Here is a 21,781-nt window from a genome sequence, read left to right as displayed (position 1 = left end):
CTACACCATAAAAGATGTTGGCACGGAAACTAGAAAATGCAAAAGACAAGTTTAATAAGACCACATGGGGTGGTGGTACATTCCTACAGCACCCTTCGGTAATGCAAGAAGTATCACACCGAACATCGGTGCAAATCCTTCTTTTATACAGTTTTACAGCAATAAAAACATAGGCGGTACATAGTTACAGAGTTTTAGGTACATATATGGTCATTTTTGGAACACAGCCAACTCATGGGAGGGGCTACAACACCACTGGTCAGTTTGGCGAAACATTCCTAAGTGATGACTGGTCAATCTAAACTGCGCATGTGTGAGCTTGACCAATACTAAAAATAGCCTGTTGCTGGGCAAACTCGAGTGGTCAGTGGTACAGAGGAAGGACAAAAGTGCATGCTGACCACGAGACAACGCATTCACTAAAATGGCCGCCGATATATACAAAATGGCGTCCGACAACTATAGTCAAGATAAGGGAAAATACGTGTAACAAAGCCTAACGCTAACCCGATCATTGTCAAATTACGACAGACGACCCTTTTAGCGTTTAGCTGAAGCTACCTCATAGTGGACATAATCAGGGTATTCATCTTCAATATCGATAGACATGATTTGTGCTACTTCTTTATGAATCATCTGTTCATGTTTAGCAAATGCTCGTTTGGATGGAATACAAGCAGAAAGGCACATGGAACATAATACAGGGCCACACTGGATACAAAGGCATAAAAAGAATAATATCCCAATTATTACACATAGGATCGTCAACAACTTCCAACCCCAGGTACTGAGTATTGACCAAAACCACCCCGAAAATGTCCATGTACCATTATCAGGATGTATCTCAGCAGCAATTTTATGTAATTTGGATATTGCATCATACACAGAAGGTGAATTATCTGGCACGTATACACAACAACTACTTCCGATAATGCGGCATGCTCCTCCACGATCAGCTAATACTATGTCTAATACCATTCTGTTTTGGAGCGTTACAATTCTGGTAATCTGGAGTTCCTCTGTTAAGTTTCCTAAAGCAAAAGCTGTCTCATTAGCAACAGCTTCTACAACACGAGTTAACCGTCTTATTTTTCGACTGTTTAAAGCAGCTCCAACAAATGAAAAGAGGCCTAAATTAAAATCAACATATTGCTGCAATGCAGTATCAGTCTGATCAATGTCTTCAAGGACTAATGCTCTCTTCACCCTATTCAATATGAAATCATGATAGAGAATATAGTTATTATGATACATAGGTGGGGCAATAAACACTGGGGGCAATACAAAGGATATATAACATGTTCCTAACCATCCTATAGGGAGACGGTGATAGCCTTTATTTCCACATATAAAATACTTATTTCGGGATGCCACAAATGAAATGCCATTTGGAGTGTCAAAGGTAAGAGTGGTGTTACATTCACTTCTGCCTACTGGAATTGTACCTTTATTACGAACACAGAGATCAGCTTTGGTATCGATAACAGTAATCACATGTGAGCTGGGCATATTTATATTTCGTTGATTACTATAGATTCGTGGTGCTGACACGTTGTCGGGCGGTACTCCTCCCATTCAAACTTAGTTCCTTCAGCTTGCGGATAACCATCTCGATCATTGAAGCATATTTTGTTGAGTCAAAAAAGCAGCCCACCTTTCGTTGGCCATCGCAAAGTGAATAGGAGTGTGTACCAAGCATTGCAAGAGCCATTATGGGAAAACGGGAGTGGGATAAGTGGTGTGCCCCCTTTCTTTTGATGTCCAGGCAACATCCCACATACTCAGCAGTTCGAAGTGTTAGTCATATTGTGGGTGTGATGCAAAATCTGAATAAAACTGTTGTTCAAATAAGTCTGTCGGTGCCGTTCTTCATGATAGGGCAGAGTAAAATGGAAATGTTCAGATGGAATCGGGGTAGTTGGCAGTAAATGTTCTCGTACTGGCACCACAAGTTCTACTACCCAAGCTATCACAGCTATCACAACAATTGTCAGAACAAATAATACTGCACCAAGAATTCTCTTGTCTCGCACTGCAGAGGATGCCATAGTTCAAAGTTCAAAATGTCTCAAAAACAACTAAAAAATAAAAATATGAGTGCTGAGCTCCGAGGTAGCCGTTGGTTTCTTCTCCGAGATTCAAGACGGGTGTCGCTACACTTGGCAGAACAGATCCCCCCCCCCTTGATATTCCCGGCTTCCGTTTCACAAACCCCAGAGCGGTAACTCAACCAGTCTCGCACAAAAAAAAAACTGCTTATCGTGGTCGTAAGTTGTATCTCTCTTTTCCAGAAACAGTGTGGTCCGGGAAGGCTCCCTCCGATTCAACAGACGTTACAGCTGGGCTCTTCTCCTCGTCCAAGATGTTTCGGTAATCAGACGGCACAGTTGGGCTCACCAGATCCAGAGAGACACGGCGGCAGTGAGTGGAGTGCACCCACCGCTTCCTGTTGGTGACTCGCACAGCCGTACGAGTTGCGAGCAGTACCTGCTCGGGGCCACGCCACCTCGGCTCCAAGCTGCTTGTTCTCTCAAAGGACCGGATCATGACATGGTCCCCAGGACGAAGATTGTGAGCCTCTCCAATGGAATTGTCGGGGAGCGCTTTTCGAACCTGTTGATGAATAGAAAGTAAATCATTTGTTAATCGTGCCAAATAATCGTTCATCATTATACAAGGCACATCATGTAACAATCTAGGCTTAGGAACTCCCCATATATTCATAGGCCTTCCAAACACCACTTTATAAGGTGTAAGGCCAGTTTGAGAACGGGGCACTGATCTGATAGATAGTAATGCCAATTGCAGGGCATCCGGCCATTTCAAAGACGTGGATGCCACGATCTTTGCTAGCTTTAATTTCAGAGTAGTATTATATCGTTCAACAAGACCTGCTGACTGAGGATGGAACACAGCATGAAACTTCTGCTGAATTCCTAATCCCTTCATCACGTATTCCACAATTTTCCCAACAAAATGAGGACCGTTATCGCTCCACAAAAATTTACAAACGCCGTATCGAGGGAAGTACTCTTTGAGCAAAACCTTAGCTGTTGTCAGCGCTGTATTATCCTTCGTGGGGAAGGCCTCAATCCATTTACTGAAAGCACACACCACCACTAAGACATACTTAAGGTTATTACAACGCTCAAGCTGGATGTAATCCATTTGCAGTACTTCAAACGGTGCAGTAGGTAGAAAAAACCCTCCTTTCGGAGTATGCGTCCCTTTTGCAGGATTGTGCTGTAAACATATCAAACAGGTCCGTACTACTCTTTTGGCCGTATTGGCAATCTCAGGATGCTCCCAAACTCGCGTTAGCAATCGAGTAATTGCAAGAGCTCCAACATGTGCCAATCCATGTGTCATTTGAACCATCGCTTGCAAGTAAGCTGCAGGCAATTTCCATCTTTCCATATCTTTGCTTCGCCAGCAACCCTCATCATCCAGCACTCCCTCTGCTGCCCAGGTTGCGAGTTCTGCTTCAGACGCTGATTTCTGGATATCTAGTATCTCATCTCTAGCATCGTGCCATCGCTCAGCCTGTGATTTCACTACATACATTGGCGAGGCAGTTCGTAACATAGCCGTTTCTCTTGCTATGCTATCAGCAAAAGCGTTACCTTGTCCCACTTTGTCAGTGACCTTTTTATGTGCACTGCATTTGATTATCGCCACTTTCTTTGGACAAAGTAACGCGTTCAAGAGATCACGCACTAGTTCTCCGTGCATGATATGTACTCCATGCGAAGTCAAAAACCCACGCTCTCTCCAGAGTAGGCCAAAGTCATGCGCTACTCCGAAGGCGTACCGGCTGTCTGTGTAGATGTTCACACATAAGCCAGCACTCAATTCACAGGCTCTTGTCAAGGCTATTAACTCCGCTGCTTGGGCCGATTTCTGTGGTATTCGTGCTGCTTCTACCACTGTCTTAAGTGTCGTGATCGCGTATGCTGCAGAAGTTGTGCCATCTGGCAGCCTTAAACACGATCCATCAACCCACAGTTCCCCATCCACATCTGGAAGTGGCGTATCCTGCAAGTCGACACGACCCTTTGTTTGTTCTTCGGTCAGGAAAACACAATCATGGTGTTCTTCCTCTTGGCCCTCAACAACCGGATACGGCAATAAAGTGGCAGGGTTCAGGGTAGCACATCTCTTTAGTGTGATGTGTGGCGCCAACAATGTAAGCTCATATCCTGCTAAACGTGCACTCGTGAGATACTAGGTCTTTGTTTGGTTTAACAGAGCATCTACCTCATGGGGAACTAACACTAACAGTTTGTGTGACAAAACTATTCCCTCACTCTGCCGTATTGCCACTGCTGTTGCTGCAACTGCTCGAAAGCAACCAGGTATTCCTCGTGCTACAGGGTCAAATATTGCCGAAAAGTATGCGCAGGGCCTCTGCTTATCTCCGTGTGTTTCTCACTAACACTGACATTGCACACCCATCTTTCTCATGTACATACAACGTGAAAATCTTCGTATAATCTGGTGTACCTAACACTGGTGCAGAACAAAGGGCTTGTCTCAATTGTTCAAAAGCAGTCTGACATTCATCTGTCCATTCAAGGGGCATTGGTGTAGTTTTGGACAATAATGCTAACAAAGGTTTTATAATGTGCGAAAACCCCATTATCGACTGTCTACAAAAAGACGTTAAACCTATGAAGGCACGCACATCTCTCTGAGTACGGGTAACCGGTGTATCTAAAATTGCTTGAATTCGATCAGATGTAAATGCACGTCCCTCCTTAGACAAAAGATGACCGAGGTAGGTCACCTTTGGTCTACAATATTGTAACTTTTTCCTAGACACTTTGTGATTATTCTGAGCAAGAAAAGAGAGCAAAGCAAGAGTACTCTCCTCACACTGTGCATATGTGTCTGCAGCTAGTAAAATATCGTCAACATACTGGATGAGAGCTACTCCAGACTGCAAATCAAAGGAATCGAGCTGTCTTTTTAAAGCCTGGCTACAGATGCTAGGACTTTCTTTATAACCTTGAGGAACTCGACAAAATCTATACGATTTATTATTTAACGTGAAACCAAATAGATATCTGCTGTCGGGATGGATGGGAATGGAAAAGAAAGCGTTTTTAAGATCAATTACAGAAAACGTGGTAGCAGTGGGTGGAACCAAAGTAAGTAAGGTGGTGATATCAGACACCACCGGGTACTGGGGCACTACAATTTTGTTAATTTCCCTCAAATCAATAATAAATCGATAGACTTTGTCATCAGTGTCTTTCTTTAGGATCGGAAGAATCGGGCTGTTACAGACATTATAGGGAACTTCCTCCACTACTCCTGCAATAATCAAATCCTGAACAATGTGCATCAGGGCAATTTCACCTTCCCTAGATATTTTATACTGGGGTACACGTGGCAAAAACACTCCCTCCTTAACAGTTATTCAAATAGGCGAAATGAGCATCTGTCCCACATCCGTGTCCGATGTAGCCCATAACGTGTGTGGGAGAGAGGCTAATGCTTCAATTTCTTGCATAGTACATAGTCTTCCTACATCCGGATAATTGTCATTCAAAATAACCCGCACTCCTTCAGGAGCGCAGAGTATCGTTGCTCGAAAATATTTAAGCAAATCTATGCCCATAATATTGTCTGGGGTATTCGGCGACAATAAGAATGGGCACGAGTCAAAGAATCTGTCAATGTAAAACGTAAGAGGTTGTGACAATGGGCTAAGAGAGGGTGTTCCATCAAACCCTATGGATGTAATCGTTTCGCCAGACAGGGGAGCCCTTGGAACCAAGTTTTTAGACAGAGCACTGCGAGTAGCTCCTGTATCAACCAAAAACTGATCAGTAGAACCCAAAACGCCCGCTGATACATATGGACCTCTTTGATCTACTGGCACTTCAACCGATTCCACATCCCATCCTACGCAATCCTATGCATGCACATAGTCCTGAGACTCCACGTTCTCACCCTCCGATATCTGGTACTGATTCCGTCGATCAAAAGTATTATGATCATCCTGACCACGACCCCTCGCCTCAAACCTACCACGATCACTTGCTCCACCTCTCGCTCCTGAATAACTATTCCGTGTCCTTCCACCTCCTCGACCACGCTGATTACGTTGTTCACGAATCACCGGACAATCTGAAGCCCAATGCCCAAACTCTTTACAGTATGCACATTGATCCTCAGCAATGTCGGTACGACCGTAAGACGTACCATAACCTCCTCGCCTACCTCTATCGTTGCCTCTCGGCTGTGTAGCACGAAGCGGAGCCAACATCACCTTCGTCTTTAACTCCTTCGCTTTCTTGTCAGTACTTTCTTTAGCCTCCAATTCCTGTCGCTCATAATACTGAGCCATAGTTAACAAGGACGCAGGGGTCGCCGTGGTCCAGGAACTTTCACTAGTTTTCAAACGTTTTGTAATCTCCGGCAGGAGATTAGCCACATACTTATCGACGAACAAATGCCTACCCGTATCATCCGTTAATATTTGCCCACTGTAATCATGAAACGCTTCTTCGAAACGTGAAAAGAAGTCAGACACCGACTCGTCCTGTTTCTGTTTGCAGGAAGCTAGCATAGTCCAATCAATCTTTTTAGGGGGAACAAGCATTTTTAATTTATTCAAAATAGCTGTCGGAAGATCTAGAATTAATTGGCAAGGCTTACATGCAGGCTCCCTATCTAAATCAGCTTGGGCTATAACCTTCCAATCCGCTCCCAAAATCGCTTGGTCATCAAACTTACGAATCGCTCTCCACATATCAGGGGGCAGTATTAACCCAAAGAAAAGATCGATATCAACTAACGTCATAACACATGAAGAAATAGCCCCCTCCACTCCTTCATAGAAAGCTGCCGGATTTTTACGGGGATCGGGTTAAGCATTTTTCAATGCCATAACATCTGCTCTATTCCAAGGCCTATATACCCAATTATAAATGAAATACCCCTTTGCATCCCCGGACGATTTATCATCACTTGTACCTTGCCCTTTGGGGGGAACATACAAAGGTGCAGCTTCACGCATAGGCATAACATGGACTGTAGAACGCTTATCTGTTCCAAACATAGAACACTGTTTGGATGACTCCGTCGACCCCGGCGCAGGCACGTCTGCTGCTTTTTGTGCTTCCCGTAATCTGGACGCCTCATCCCGTAGGTGGACCAACCGTCGGAAAAATTAATCCGCATCTGCAATAACAAATAAACCTTTACTCATATTCTCACGATGAACTGATATATCCTTAGGCTCTAAATCAGTTGAAGATTTCCTAAATCGTTCTACAACTTCATCTCCAAGAGCGCTTAAAAAATACAACTGTTCTCGCTCTGACCACTTATTCATTTCATTTTTAATCTCTGACATAGTTATTTTATTCAAATTAAGTTTGCGAGCGAAACTGCGCAACTCCGCAGCTACACTAGCACTTAACCTCATACTTTTACTCCCGTACTCCTCATTGTCCGAGTCCTCGTCCGGGGCCGTAGGCGAAACGTACGGAGGCGGGCACCGATCTAGTAATGAAAAATCATCAACTTCATTAGTAAGGACAGGATAAAGCGGACGCCGAATAGGAAATTGACCATTCGTTTGCAAATTACGTTCCCGTGCCTCCCTCTCTTTCTTCTCCTGTAACTCCTTCTCCTCCAGCTGTAAAGCCTTATCTCGAGCAGCCTTACGCTGCTCTTTTTCCGCCAAGGCTATTTCACGCTTCATTCGTTCACGCACTGCTTTCTCCCACATTCGTACACAATCAAACATATCTTGTCTAGACCTGCGCTGGAACAAACATTGCTCCACAAACTGAACCTTTCGTAAATCAAACGACCCATGTAGTGGCCATTGCAACTCGGGATCAGATCTTGTGTATTTATTCCATAATTTATTGTATAATATAGGGGGAAGGCCAAATTTTACATACATCTCCCGATTGGGAGTTCCCTCTGGGGGAGCCGGCTGAGATTCATTTAATCGATAAGTGGTACCATTTCCAAGACAGCACATTCCTCGGAGTGTGCTTAAAAGAGGCATGTTCAAAAAGTATCACGGAAACGTGATACCACAAAAATGGCACTTAATATACTTCACACAAATGTGCCGTTCAAACACAAACAAATTCAGAGAAATATCTCTACATGCCTGCCTATGTGAAGTGCACTGCACATATAGTTCATATCATAGGATCAAATGTTAGCTAACTCAAAACATATTCATAGAACCACAGTAAGCGTCCGCAGACTACCTTACCAATCACAAGCTTACCAAAAATCTCAGATATCCAGGTTCCAACTGCCAAGGTCTTTGATCAAATCAGCCAAATCGGCACTGTACGACATCTCGAACGAGCAGGATCTCAGTCGAGGACCGGCGCCACCTGGAAGGTCAGATCAGAAGGAAAGGAAGAAAACACCGTGGGTGCCAAGACTCGGGTCACTCAGTGGCAGCGTACGCGTCCATGGCGAGTTTCCAATCCTTCGTCACGACCTCTCCTTCAAGCATCCGAGTCGCCGATGAGTCCCTTCGTGGTCGCCAATTTGTGGTATTGGGTTCTCCAGGCCTACATACTCCGCAGAATACCCTCTACACCATAAAAGATGTTGGCACGGAAACTAGAAAATGCAAAAGACAAGTTTATTAAGACCCCATGGGGTGGTGGTACATTCCTACAGCACCCTTCGGTAATGCAAGAAGTATCACACCGAACATCGGTGCAAATCCTTCTTTTATACAGTTTTACAGCAATAAAAACATAGGCGGTACATAGTTACAGAGTTTTAGGTACATATTTGGTCATTTTTGGAACACAGCCAACTCATGGGAGGGGCTACAACACCACTGGTCAGTTTGGCGAAACATTCCTAAGTGATGACTGGTCAATCTAAACTGCGCATGTGTGAGCTTGACCAATACTAAAAATAGCCTGTTGCTGGGCAAACTCGAGTGGTCAGTGGTACAGAGAAAGGACAAAAGGGCATGCTGACCACGAGGCAACGCATTCACTAAAATGGCCGCCGATACATACAAAATGGCGTCCGACAACTATAGTCAAGAAAAGGGAAAATACGTGTAGCAAAGCTTAACGCTAACCCGATCATTGTCAAATTACGACACACAGGCCCAATGTCCAGAATGTCTGGGCTGGCTGCGCAGGCAGCCAAAGAAGATTGCGCAAGGGCCTAAACGATGCAGCTGCCCACTAAGTGCTGGGCAGCTTGGGAACTGAGCCTGGCACCGAATGTCTGACATATTATCGACAGACAGAATGTCTACATACAAAAATATCGAAACAAAAATATCGACAGCAAAAATATCGGAGTTATATCTTCATAAAGGTAAGTACAAAAATATCGGAAATATAATATCGTAGTACAAAAATATCGAAATTAAATATATATTTTTTTAATGTATTAATAATAATGTAAAAATAATTTAAAAATACATATAATTTTACTATTATTACATTAAAACATTTAAACATATTTAAAAATTAATAACTAATACATATACATTTAAAATAAATTAAAAAGTGTACATCTAAATTAATATATATACTTACTACACATATTGCAACAGTATTAAAAGCGTTGGATAGAGTAGGGGTTTACATTACTATTCCCACTCCAGAGGGTGCTACAGTAGGGAAAAGGTTGGATAGCGTAGGGGTAAAAATTACTATTCCCACTCCAGAGGGTGGAACAGTAGGGAAAGCGTTGGATAGCTTAGGGGTAAAAATGACTATTCCCACACCAGAGGGTGCAACAGTAGGGAAAGCATTGGATAGCGTAGGAGTAAAAATTACTATTCCTACTCCAGAGGGTGCAACAGTAGGGAAAAGGTTGGATAGCGTAGGGGTAACAATTACTATTCCCACTCCAGAGGGTGCAACAGTAGGGAAAGCGTTGGATAGCGTAGGGGTAAAAATTACTATTCCCACTCCAGAGGGTGCAACAGTAGGGAAAGCGTTGGATAGCGTAGGGGTTTAAATTACTATTCCCACTCCAGAGGGTGCAACAGTAGGGAAAGCGTTGGATAGCGTAGGGGTAAAAATTACTATTCCCACACCAGAACGTGCAACAGTAGGGAAAGCGTTGGATAGCGCAGGGGTTTAAATTACTATTCCTACTCCAGAGGGTGCAACAGTAGGGAAAAGGTTGGATAGCGTAGGGGTAAAAATTACTATTCCCACTCCAGAGGGTGCAACAGTAGGGAAAGCGTTGGATAGCGTAGGGGTAAAAATTACTATTCCCACACCAGAGGGTGCAACAGTAGGGAAAGTGTTGGATAGCGTAGGGGTAAAAATTACTATTCCCACACCAGAGGGTGCAACAGTAGGGAAAGCGTTGGATAGCGTAGGGGTACAAATTACTATTCCTACTCCAGAGGGTGCAACAGTAGGGAAAAGGTTGGATAGCGTAGGGGTAAAAATTACTATTCCCACTCCAGAGGGTGCAACAGTAGGGAAAGCGTTGGATAGCGTAGGGGTAAAAATTACTATTCCCACACCAGAGGGTGCAACAGTAGGGAAAGCGTTGGATAGCGTAGGAATAAAAATTACTAATTAATTTAATTAAATAATTATTAATATTCAATACTAATTAATTATTAAATAACAATTAAAAATAATTACATATATTAGCACATTAACTCGAATTATTGTAATTAACTAATTAATATTAATTAATTAGGAATTAATTATTAATTAACAATAACAAAAATAAATTATATTAGCACCTTAACTCTAATTAATTTAATTAACTAATTATTATGAATTAATTACCAATTAATTATTATTTTAAAATATTTATTAATTAATTAATTATTATTAAATTACTTCCCACCCTTTTCCCCTATAAACCCACAACCTGCTCTGATACTAAAACCCAAAATGTAAAAAAAATTACCAATTTTCAAACATACATTTAATAACATATTTAACAAACATATAAACAACATAATAAAATACAAAACACTAAACATAATTTCGATATTATAAAATTTCGATATTAGTAACATACATACCATAAAAACGATATTCTGTCTGTCGATATTCTGGACATCGATATTCTATACCATCGAAATTAAAACATCGATATTATTGTATATCGATATTTAAATGTTGATATTTTGTCTCCCTACCCCTGGCACCAGCGTGCCTCCTGGCTCTCCTCTGGGCTCCTAATAAACAACAGTGCCCAAAAACAATGTGGGAGCCTCGTGGGTTCTGAACCAACTGTGCCCATGGTTACTGGTAGTTGTTACTATTACTATTATTACTGTGTTTTACAGCTTGTTTCTGCTGCTTCAGATAGAGCTCTGATCTTATCTTATAGAGGAACAGAGCAATTGATACAAATACTCTCCCTTGTTGTTTATATAATATGATTGATCATAGTGTGGGGTTTTTGAAGCTGTGTATTTCTTTTCCGATGTTTTTTTAAAAAAAAATTATTCATCCTCATTCGCCTCTGACCCCCACAAACTAGTAGTCTGCAGGTCTCCACTGTTACTCGCATTGGAGAGGTAGGTTTAACATTTTTGGAGGATTGCCATCTCGCCAGCCTACCAGTGGTACACCTGCATCTTACTTGTTGCTAACCTCTCGATGTTTATGAGAGGGTGGTCTTGCTCTCTGTCAGTTTTGGCAGACCCGAGACCAGATTTGTCAATAAAACCCTTTTTGCATCACTATTACCTGATGACCCAGTTATACCCAGGGGATATGTGCATCTTGGTCTGAGAGCTTTCCATGAGGCCTAATCATAGGACAAAGAAGAGAGGATGATCTTTACCGATTACATGGACCAGATTTAGTTTCTATGCTGACTGAGCTGGCGACCATTTCAACAGACAGTCCCAAGTTCCTTTTTTCTTGCTATTTTTCAGCCTGGCCAAGTCCGTTATAGATGTTTTGTAGACTGATGAAAGCCATTCAGAGTGTGTAGGCGGGAGAACCTCTACCCATCTCTTGCATATTTCTTGCCTGGCCAGCAGGATAGCAAAGAAGAGGAAACTCCTGATATGTCCAGTGATTTCTGTTTGTATACCAAAGATTATTAGGCTTAGTGAGATATGCACTGGCTGTCCTAAAATAGACGTGAGTATGGAGGACACCTTTTGCCAGAAGTCCATAATGGCAGGACAGGTCCAAAACATATGTGTGTCTGGGGCCCTTTCCATATTACATTTTTGCATCTTGCTGGTGGATCATTAGACATCTTCGCGAGTCTAGCCGGGGACAAGTAAGCCCTGTGTGGTGTGAAATTATGATTTCTTCTCAGCCAAGCTGGCTTCACAACTGAAAACAAAGTGTTATATGAGACCTGCCATAACTCGATGCAATCCACCTCCTCAATCGACTCTTCCCATAGTTCACCGGCTAATCTAAAGTCTCCATCTATTGCACCCTCAATTGCCCAATAAAAAGCTGCTACCTCTTTCTTGCCTGCTGGCTTTTTAACCAGGAGCTCTTCAAGATCATTCCCCAGTCCTATCGGCTTTTTATGATTTTGGGACCAACTTTTTAGCTGTATGTATTTAAATCTTGTCATGCTCACTTCCGTTTTGTCATCCAACGTTGCCCAGGGAAGTAAAGAACCATCTTCAGTTAAGTCTCCCCATGTTGTTAAACCTGCTGTTTTTAACCCCTTCCACGCTGATGACGAGCTGGGCTCGTCATGGCGTAGCCTCCTCGCACGCTGATGACGAGCCCAGCTCGTCACGTAACATGCGATTCAAAAAATCTCAGCGTGCGAGCGGAATTCCGCTAGCGCGCATGAGGTTAATGGTATAGCAAGCACATCTTTAAGAGAACTAGGAGACCCTGGGCTATCCCAACACGGGGCTAATCTTGAGTAATATTCCAGGCCCATTAGCGTTTTCATTCTAGCCCATGATTGGACTGCTCCACATAAAACTTTGAGCCTAACTTTTTTGAAGAATTTTCTATCTCCATACTTAAAAAGAAAACCTTCTTGGGAAAGCTCAGACTGGTCAAGCATTGCTTTAAACATTTTCCCCCTATCCGAATCATCTGGATGTTTTAACAGCATTCTTGAATAGGTTAACTGGAATGCCCACGCATAATACTGGACATCCGGGAGAGCAAGACCACCTTTTTCCCTTAGTCTGGGACTCTTTAAAAGCCTATCTCAGGGGATTAGCCACGAATAGGACCTCATATAAAAAATAGGAAGTATCGAGAGCAAATTTCACAAATAGAGGGTCAAATGAAAGAGGTTGAGAAAGACATATTTGAAGAGTTAGATAAGGAGCAAACTCAAAAATCAAGTGACAAATTGGAATCTCTAAAAGGGCTTCTTGAAAGCACAGTTGAGAATAGAATCTCCAGTAGATGGGCGATGAGCAAGTTAGCGCATTTCAAATATGGTGAGGGGGCCGGCAGATTGTTGACCTGGAAGGCCAATCAGACAGAGTCCGTAATTTGATTAAGGAGATAGAAGACGCAGGCTCTAACATAATAACAACTAAGGAGAACAAAATAAGAGATGCCTTCCATACTCATATTAAGGACTTGTATGATGAGGACAACTGCATAGACAAATCTACCGCTAGAGACTGGTTAAATCTCATCCATCTTCCTGCTCTGGAAACTACTAAGAGGCAAAACTTGGAGGTAGAAATTACGCAGCAGGAGGTTAGAAAGGCACTCTCAGCTTGTAAAAATGGGAAAGCAGCAGGGCCAGATGGCCTTCCAGTTGAAGTCTATAGATCTGTAGGGGAAGCCATAATTCCATATATGTCTATACTCTTTAATAAAGTCTTAGTAGAGGGGGCCAAACCTCCTTCTTCATGGGGAGAAGCAAATATTACCTTGATTTTGAAACCGGGTAAATCCTCTACAAAGTGCGTGTCGTACAGACCAATTTCACTCCTTAACTGTGTCTATAAAGTCTTTACTAGAATCCTGGCTGACAGATTAGGGACAGTGGCAGGAGATCTGCTGCATACAGATCAGAAGGGGTTTTTAAAAGGTAGATACCTTTCCGATCTTATGCACGATTTGATAGGCGCAATAGATTTCTCTTCTAGCTTTGCCATCCCATTGGCGACCATGACACTCGATGCTACAAAAGTGTTCGACAGAGTAAACTGGAACTATTTAGCTGCAGTTTTGGAAAAACTGAATTTTGGCCCAAAGTTTTGTCGAACCATTAAACTTCTATACAGTAACCCGTCAGCAAGGCTAATAGTAAATGGCAATCTGACAAAGTCCTTTAGTATTAAGAGAGGAACGAGACAGGGCTGCCCTCTCTATCCCCTCCTCTTCGAACTGTACATAGAGCCGTTTGCTCAGAGTATTAGGGAGGAGAAAGCCATAATACCATTCAAGAGCGGCACATGGGAGAGAAAGGTAGCCCTGTACGCGGACGATATTTTAATCTTATCGTCAGATTTAGATACATCTTTTCCCCAAGTCATTAAGTTAGCAGACGACTTTGGTAGAGTGTCTGACTACGAAGTCAATGCGGGAAAAACTGAAATTATGACTTGGAACCTGCCAAGGGGTCCCTATCAAACTCAAGATGTTATGAGGTACTTGGGAGTTAAAATTGTTTCTAGTATCGAGGAAATAGCCAGGGTGAATCTCTCAGATATCCTTAAAGAGAGCCTGAATCAAATGAAATCTTTTCTGATGTTGTTACTAAAGGTTCTAAGGCTTCAGACAACAAACAATTAGAATTCGTGACACTTTTTGGATCTGGCTCATTACTGTTCTAAAACAGTTTCTTAGTCTATCCCAGACTGCAGGAATTTTGGAAACGATTGTAGTTAGCTGATGACCAGTGCATCTGAGTAGCCTAGTAAAGGCAGGTGAGGATTTATAGCCACACACGGGATGTGCCAAACAGGATGCTCACTTTTCTATTTTTAATATAGCACAAACTTGACCTTACGATATCCGGGCACTTTACATGAGCACCAGTTTCGTTACAGACGGACACATATTTTTATTTTTTGTTAAGCACTGGGAGATTAAGTGAGTTACCCAGAATCACAGGATGTGGAGTGTCCCTGCCGAGACTCGAACCCGGTTCCTCAGCTGTGATGTCGACTGCTCTAGCTGTAAGGGTCTCCCCTTGTTAACTTCTGTAAAATTGCTGATGCTGTTGACTACAGAATATTCACTGTGCAAATAAATGGATCTTGTATATCAAGAGAAGTTGCTAGATGATTGAGGCATTGTCTGTTATCCAATACAAAGGACAAACTTTGCAACTTGATGACTTGTGCCTCTGGAGTACACCAGCTTAGGTTTTGAAGGGGCCATTTGACAATAGATGAAAGGAGTGTTTACACCATCTTGAGGTGCAGAGGTACCGTCAAAAAGTGGGCCAGGTTCCACTCTGTCCACTAGCTCTTTCTCTGGGGTAAAGTTTTCATCATTGCGGTGTTTTTTCTCATGGTACTTTATAGCAGATTATATACCACATGCTGCATCAGTCGGTTGATGAATAATAACTGAGACTCAGACTGGTTATTGACATGTATGCAACACTATGATACTGTTTATTGGGAAGCAGTTCTGACTTGTGACTTGTACTCCTCTTCCAAACTTTAAGTTTTGCCCAAAGTGACTATACTTCTATGCGTTGTGAGTTTTTGTGGGCATTGTGGACAGTTTTATTTATAGCAGCAGTGACGATGAAGGCCCTGTAGTGGCTCATGAGCATTATACCATTATCTCACAAGACATTCACTCACAAATGCCTCAGTGGCATAGTCCAAAGAAAATTCACCTCCTATTGTTTTTGGAGTCCTCTCCAACCATTCACGATCTCCAGTCGTAGAGAAGTTGAAGTTATTAGAATATGTATAGTGCAGGATGTGAATTACACACAAATATGTATCATATCGCTACTTTTAAATATGATGCATCAAGAGAGGGATCTACCTACCTGATAGCTCCATTTTACGCCCGGTGCACCCAAGCCAATGAACAGCAGTGTCCTTCTCTGGAGAATGCACTAAGAGACAAAAAGACTGCAAATTACAAAATGCACAGGGAAGGTAAACCCTGCACCTGATGACAAACTAAATCAGGTCAGTTGGTCAGAATGAGAAAGGATGAGAAGAGCCCTGAGGAGCCAGGAAGGGCAGTTTGAATTGCAGTAGGAACTCTCAGTTCACTAGTCTTCGCATGTCCCTTCACTATGACCACAAAAGGGTCAGAACGTTCACCTCATTCTGACTTTGCGAACAATTCTCAATATTCAAAAGGTTCATCAGTTCACAAATATTCGAAATATAACTGAGGAGCCTCATGATATGTTTAATTCTGTGCCATACAACCTCTGGGGTCCTGGGTCTGTTTAAGTCAGACCTAGTTAATCAAGAAACAATTGTATGCAAAATGTTCACTCTGGCAGTAAATGTGCCTTATTCAAAAGCACAGGTTTGCTCACCGGATCAGGTTAGTTTAGGGTTTCATCTCTCTTTATAAGGCTTTAGGGTATGCGTGCCAACTATAAATGTGACTGGAAGTTGCATATTAATAGTTTATTTAAGTGCAAGATTAAAAGACACAGAGCATGCTCATGACTACCCTACTTCCACTTCATACATATATCCATTGGTTAACCTTTTGTTCAGTTCCCTCTATATGGATGTATAATGTCCCACAGAGACCTCTCATGCAAACAGCAGATATTGTACTCCCAACTAATAACGACACCAGTTTATGGTCCCACTAAACATATAGCCCATGTTGCACAGAGACACCAGAGACTGACAACCCTCTGACCTTCTCCGGTCTTCTGGGCTCCTGCTGACATCCAGCGGCACAGACGTCTCAGCAGCCTCCTGATTCTCCCAGACACAGGCACTCTTCGAGGCATCTGAACTGCCAACATAGGGCCACACCTCATCTTACATAAAGAGATCCCACAGGCCCTCTATTAGCTGGACCTATAGTTCCACTTGGATGACAAACCAGCTGATTTCTTCCTCTACACCCTTCCACTCGGGCTAAGCTAATGGGGTAGGAAGAGACACTAGCAGTCCCCTTCCAACCTGCTGTCCCTCACCATCATAGAAGCTGGGTGACATGGTGAAAGCATATATGCATAGGTCAGTAAATCCGTCTGGACGGTATGACTTGTGGGTAGGAGGGCAGTGGGTCGTGCGGGGAGGAGGGGTTAATTTAATTTTAAACAAGAAATTCAAAAGAACTTACCTTCCCCTCCTGTTCCGGACTCCCGCGTCGCGTCTCCTGCTCAGTGTGCTCATAGGAAGCAGAAGCTGGCAGCCTCCCTCTCCTCCCCTAAGCCAATCACAATGCTGCAATGACAGCGTTATGATTGGCTAAGATGCCATCCTAACAGGCGTCTATGGGGAGGCCGTTTTCTCCATGCAGGCGGCACAGCAGCCTACATGGACTGGAGATTAGTATGATTCGTTTTGTCCGCCCTGGGGCCGACCAAACAGTCACTACCTATAACTCCTCCACAATCCGCCCGCCCCCAACCCGGCATACCATTCTTCTGCTTTCTGCTTTATTTATACCATTTTACGTTTCTGCTTCTCGAGAAAGCAGTGGGGCGACGCTCCAACGCCCACGTGGAGGAGCTGCCCCTGAAACGTAGTGGGTAGGGTGATTGGAAGGGTGTAACTGCACCCCAAGTGTGGCCTGTGGATTTCATACATTTCTCACTTTTGTCATGTCTTGAGGCTAAATGGCTGAAGATCACCGTTGCTCCACGAAAATACAATCAGGGAAGAGTAGATGCAGTGGCGGCTGGTGACATTTGAAAGTGGTGAGGCGTAAAAATTTACTGATGAGGGCGCAATGGCAAGCAAACCTGTCCGTTATACGGCGGAGTTTGACGGGATTACCCCCCGAATAATTTTTGAAAAAGAGATGGAAAATGGTGCGTTTTCAGGCAAATTTGAAAAGGCAAGAATCTTAATAAGACAAATGTGAAAGTGTAGTTATGACATCAATAAAGAGTTTTTATATGATAATGATGTAAGTAGCTGCTTATTCAGTAGAACCACAGTTCACCTCCTTGGTTATTGAGACAACCTCTTGCCCTACCATGCCCCAAGATCTTAGACATAAAGCATGACATATCATATAGAGTAAATATGACCATTTGATGGATCGAGGCTGAGCATTCAGTACCCATGTAAGAAGCCATTTTTTCATTAGTGCACTCAACAGTCACCAAGTCCAAATTAGCACTCCTGTCCCAGGACAGTTTGTTTCAAGGAATGTGTTAAAATTGGCTTGCAGCTTTCGAATTTCTCATGAAAGGGTGGGGAGGTTTGGTATTTTTTTAAATCAGGGTGGAGAGCCTCACCTGTAAGAAGCACAAATGAGGTTTTATGGTCATGGGTGGAAAATTAAAGTGCAGTGGTTGGAGAGACAGACATCAACCCCTTCACATTGCTACCCTGTATAGTCATAGACAACCCGTAGTTTATACAGGGTGAGGCATGGATGTCCTAGCCTGCACTTTGCCTTCGACCATGCACTTGACCGAGAGGAGGACCTTAGGGGGGCTCAGGATTGGTGGCATGAACAGAGGGCAGGAACACTGGCTGTGGCCGATATCTCTGTTGTAGAACTGACACGCTGTGTTGCCTTCAGCACATGCTGTGTGGTCGTTTTTCTCATTTACAGTATTGGTTGTGAAAATACAGTGCACTACACACACAACTTGCGCTTTGCTTTTCTGGCGCAGCTTGGCTGGCTGCCTCACTCTCGATCTGCGTGGGTTGTGTTAATGAAAGTGAGGAGCCTCGCTGGATGAAGAGGCCTTTGCTCAATGTCAGCAAGGAAGGCAGACGTTCAGGATGAAGCAAGTGCTTCGGCTTCCTGAAGGCAAAGGTTCTTTAAAAACTGGAAACAATAGCTATCTTCACACATGGAAAATGCAGCCCACGGCACTATGACTCGATAATTAAATTATTAAACGGGCATAGCAGCAATGGATAATAAACACAGTATTTGGAAAAAAAACTATATCAATAATAATAATGACATCAAATTAATAAGTGATGAAAATATAAATCTTGAGTCACATTTTCCTCCAAAATACTAATGAAATATTTCCTTTTCAGTCCCCCTTTGGGTTTCCAGGCCCAAGCGAGTTGCTTACTTGCTTCTCCATGGAGAGTGATATATTTTTTTTTTACCTACCTGCTTGTTGAGGCTGCGGGGTATCGTCGGAACGGGGGAAAGCTTCAAGCCTTTAAATCAGGTGACGACTCCTTTAATCTATGAACTTCACACGCCATCTGCAGTGCACAGTTTCTTCCCAAGTCACGAGTCTGACTTGATTGGAAATGGCCTCCTGACTCCTGCAGAACTGCAGCGTGGGAAGCAGAAACCTCAAGTTTGCCCAGTCTGTCTTCAAAAGTGCTGAGGACATACTTGGGCAGACTCCATTTCTCTGATTCCCGCCTGCCTGCACCTTCTAATCCACCCTTTCTCACCCCTCTCTGACGAGTTGAGAAAGGGTGGGGTGACCATTATCTCCATTTCCTGATTGACGCGAAGCCCATGCATTCACCGCTTCTGTCTAAGACGCCTGGGGTGAATTTTATTCTCACGTCTTCAGGGGCTGGAGACTGGTCTGCAAGGCTCTGTCTTTGCTGAGCTGATGACCTCACAGGCCTCAGGGCAGTGAGATGGGCAGCCCGGCAAATACTTGAGTCTAGATCAGCTCAGGGGCAGCATGTTTATGGCAATAAAGCATGAAGCACATGAGCGCAGAGTGCAGCAGCTCCATAGCCATCAAAAAGCATGTAAGCACCACCCATTTTCCCTGTCAGGGCTGCCAATAACAGTACCAGTACAACTACTAACCATCGGACTGCTACAAGTGTAACAATTCATACTCGTCCAGGCCATCCAGAGCTATAAGAATGACGTGGAATAATCGGAATTGTAATTTCAATGTATATTTGATTATGGAACACTGTTGTGGTCATCTCAAAATTAGATAGACAACGTCACTATCATTGCAACTGTCATTAGTGCTGGTGTTGAGAATTAAGGGCTGATGCCAGCACCAGAAACCACTGGCTCACATTGAGCAGTTTTACAGTTTTATAGTATTTAAAAACATAAAATAGGAACTAAAAACAGGTGCAGTAAAAGAAAACTTCATTATTTTCATGCCTCAAATGAAATTTGTAAATGCGGTTTTACTGCTTGTTCTGCAGGAAGGATCATTGGTATTTTCTTTCTTCTTTGCAGAAAACTCCCGCCTGCTCTGGTAGAGAGCAGGCTAAACTGAAACTCCCCTGGTTATATCAGCTACTACGTCTTCTGCAGCACTTTCCGATTACAGTTATAGGCGTTGGATGTTTTTTAGGGGATGCCAACTGGCTTTCACCTTGCAACCCACGGCAGTGCACATGCGACTGCTAGCTTAAGATGATGTTAAAGTAGTGCTTGGATCAGAGGTTTAACAATGCTTTCATGAGCGATTCAAATGCATATAGCCCCACAGCGAATGGATACATTTGGCAGCCACAAACAGCACTTAAGTGGGAGAGGTTGTGGCCTAACGGCTACAGCGGTCGACCTCAAAGCTGGGGTCCCGGTTCGGGTCTCGACAGGGGCGCTCAGCATCCTGTGATTCTGGACGAATCACTTACCCCTAGTTGCATCAAGCACCCATTCTGCGAATCCCAAATAGCGAAAAATAACGAATCGCTATTTAGAAATCGAAGAATGGAATGCATCATCCAAATCGCTAAATATCTGCTAATCGCAACCGCCCGCAATCGACAAATGCAAATCCGCAAAAATCCCTACTAAATCGCAGAGTCGGCTGTTTTCAACCCCCTAATTGCGAATCCGCAATTACCAAAATCGCGATTAGCGATCTTGCAGATTGCGAGATCGCAAAAACGTGAAGTCGCATCTTGAGCACAATGATGACATCACTACCAGGAAGTAGCCTGCTCCATGCATCATTTGGATTACAGAGCTGGATACAGGAGGAGGCAGATCACTGAGCTCGAAGAGACACACCCTGCAGTGCCAATACAGGATTGAAAAAAATACCACAATGTCCCAGGAAGCTGCAGGACAAAGTGAAAAACCCAGGCAGCGCAAAATAAAATTTAGTGAAAAAGAACTGGAGTCCCTGATAGAAGGAGTCAGCAGGGACCAGGACCAACTGTTTGGGAAGCTGTCCTGGAAGGTGCCCGAGGCTACCAAGAGGTGCATCTGGGTGAGCATCAAGGCTAAGGTGAACGCGGTGGGAGTCACGTACCGATCCATCGATGACCTAAAAAAGAGGTGGTACGACCTCAAAGGCCGTGCCAAGGAGCGCATTGCTGAGAGACTGGGGGAGAGACTGGCCACGGGAGGAGGACATTCCACAGTCCCTGAAAACACACCCAGGGAGGACCTAGTGGAGGACACCATCCACCCTGCAGCCCGCGTGGGCGTTACTCAACTGGACACCTCCCGCGCTACACACCAATCTCAAGGTAAGAGCCATGCTACTGCGACCCCGTACCCTAACAATGCCCATGCCCCCAGTGCAATTCATATTTGTAACCCCAGTAATCCAGTCCCTGCCTCTCCCAAATGCCCAAATGCATTGTGGAACCTGTAGTGTGTCAATGTGCCCTGATAGCCACACACAGTCAGAATAGTCAAGTAACACAGACCCCTAAAGCCAGTCAGGGAATGCAGACATCAAGAAATAGTGAGCCTGCATGCATGTTGCTACATCCCAGGTGCCTGAATCATATCATTAATCATGCACTCAGCCACATCACAGGTGCTGTGGATGC

This window comes from Lissotriton vulgaris, chromosome 2_1 (genome assembly GCF_964263255.1).
Source record: "Lissotriton vulgaris chromosome 2_1, aLisVul1.2, whole genome shotgun sequence".
Taxonomy (NCBI): domain Eukaryota; kingdom Metazoa; phylum Chordata; class Amphibia; order Caudata; family Salamandridae; genus Lissotriton; species Lissotriton vulgaris.
Note: the sequence above shows the minus strand (reverse complement) of the source record.